Consider the following 2,617-nt stretch of genomic DNA (forward strand, 5'->3'; position numbering starts at 1 on the left):
AAATTAGATGGTCAATATTTATTTAGGTTATTACAACAACACTTGGGCGTACAACGGAAGTCGCTTAAGAAGTATCATTGTGCAGCGCACAATGGGTATATCCACACAATGGGTATATGTGCACAATTAGTCTTTTTTGGAAGGCCCACACGTGCGGAAGGCTATAAATACCCCACTATCCTCTATAGTTCATTCATTTAAATGGCGCCAAAGTAGTAGAGAAGAATTTAGATCTCAGAAGAGCCCAGGTATCAGAAGTGCCCATTGTGCGGCGCACAACGGAGAGGGGCGCACAACGAGTAGTTCACATAACAGTCATGTGTGCATAATGGATCCACTATGCAGACAGTTAGCTCAAGTGAAGATTATTCATCATGAAGGGATCGAAAAGGACCCTAATCTGGGTTGAAAGATCAAAGTATCTTCTCGGGAGCATGGAATCAATCGGGAAGAATACTATTCCAACACAATGATATCTTCATGCTGAAGATCATGATACGATCTGAAATGCTGCAAAAATTAATATTAAAATATTTACTATTTGTATTACATTATGTAAATACTTTATTTCAAAATTAAAGGAGAGAAAGGATGTAAATGAATTTAGAATAAATAAAATCTAGTGATTATTCTCTTCACTCTTCCGTTGTTACATTGAGTAAAATAATTCCCCCAAATTGAATACATTTGTTTCTTGTCAAAACAACTAATTTTTTATTTTTAAAAAACTTTCCTACTCCATTTTTAGAAACTAATTTCCTTTCCTTTTTCTGTTTTTAGAAACTAACTTACTTTTTATTTTTAGAAACTTTCCTTTTTCTTTTTTTAGAAACTAGGTTGCTTTCTTAGTTCTTTTTTAGAAACTTTCCTTTTTCTTCTACAGGATCCCAAAATAGAAACTTCTAATTTGATAACTTCTTTTTAATTCTCTCTTTCTATTTCTAGATTTTTATTGTCCTCTTTCCTTTTAGGTTTAGGTTAGATTCTGAAATTGAGGGCTGAGAGTGTTTCATCCCCAAGTGGGTCTGTGATAACACTCGACGTCTCTTAAGTGAAGGAGGATTGATTGAGGGGTTATCTATCTATCACAGGATTAGACACCACTCAAGATCCACAGAGTTAACAGAAGTTATGGTTGCCAATCAACCAGCCAATCAACCTCCAAATCCACCTCAACCTCGGGTTAAGGAAATCTAGGTTGAGAATGAGGTGCATCATGCACCCCACCTTGTACTTTATGAGACTATTTACAACTAGCAGGGGTGAGCACACCTTCATGCATAGTTTTTCCAAAACATACAGGACATATAGATATCAAGCCAGGGGTGATCCAACTCCTTCCAAAATTCCATGGACTTAAATATGAAAATCCATATTTACACATGAAAGAGTTTGATGGGATCATAGCCACTCTATATTTTCTAAACATGTCTGAGGACACAGTTAAGTTGAAACTCTTTCCCTTCTCCTTAAAAGAGAAAGCTAAGACGTGGTTGCATTCGTTACGTCCACGATCTATTAGTAGATGGAATGACATGACAAGGGACTTCATAAAGAAAATTTTCCCATATCATAAAATGAACACCCTTAGAAAATTGATCATGAACTTTACCCAAAAGGAAGATGAAACATTCTTCCAATGTTAGGAGCAATTCAAGGATCTTGTCAATCCATGCCCACAACATGGTTTTGAAACTTGGCAAATAATAAGTTTTTTTTTATGATGGGATGACTTCTTCCATATGCCAAATGGTCGAGACAATGTGCAATGAGGAATTCATGAACAAAGAGGTCGATGATGTGTGGGATTATTTTAACAAGCTTGCTGAAAACACATAATCATGGGACATCTCCCCAAAATCAAGCACCACTTCTAGGCCTACTCAATCAAAGGAGAGGGGTGAAATTTATCTTCTAAAAGAAGATGATGATATAAATGCTAAAGTGGCTAATCACACAAGAAAACTCGAGGCCATGAAACTAAAGAAGGATAAGGCTATGGAAACTGTTTGCGGTATTTGTGCTTGCAACATTCACACAATTAAAAATTGTCCAACAATACCTACTTTTCAAGAGGTACTGAATGAGCAATCTAATGCCGTGAATAATTACAAAGACCTTTCAGTGGATCCACTTCAAATACATACAATCCTAGTTGCAGAAATCATCCAAATTTCAATTGGACGAATAGACAAACTGCTACTCCTTAAGGATTCCCTAATCAAATTCTAAATTAAGGGAAATCTCAAGAGGATTAGGTTCTAAAACATCTTCAAAATCAAGAGCGTTTCAATCAGGGTATGCTACAAGCCTTTTAAGATCTTATAAAGGCCATACATTGGCATGAGACAAAAAATGTGATTGGGGAAAAGGGAAACCTTCCAACTCAACCTCTTCCCAATCCAAAACAGCAATATGAAGTCAGCGACTTAAGATCTTCAAATCAAATGGAGCAAGTTAAGTCTATCACCACTTTTAGGAGTGGGAAAATAATTGACAAATCTATTCTGGTAAGGGTGAAAAGTCTAAGAACCCGAAAATAGATGACACTGATAGACCTAGCAACACTCCACATGAGTTAGAATTAGAACCTCAAGGCAAGTTGATTGCTCCATTT

At 36.3% G+C, this 2,617-nt stretch overlaps 1 non-coding gene across 1 annotated transcript; it reads right to left on the bottom strand.

Annotated features, from left to right (window-relative positions):
• Positions 1 to 1,583: 1,583 nt before the first annotated feature.
• Positions 1,584 to 1,690, bottom strand: LOC131221731 (small nucleolar RNA R71). The gene has a single exon (XR_009159550.1). It is a non-coding gene; the product is annotated as a small nucleolar RNA R71 (small nucleolar RNA).
• Between the last annotated feature and the right edge of the window lie 927 nt (positions 1,691 to 2,617).

This window comes from Magnolia sinica, chromosome 1 (genome assembly GCF_029962835.1).
Source record: "Magnolia sinica isolate HGM2019 chromosome 1, MsV1, whole genome shotgun sequence".
Classification (NCBI taxonomy): domain Eukaryota; kingdom Viridiplantae; phylum Streptophyta; class Magnoliopsida; order Magnoliales; family Magnoliaceae; genus Magnolia; species Magnolia sinica.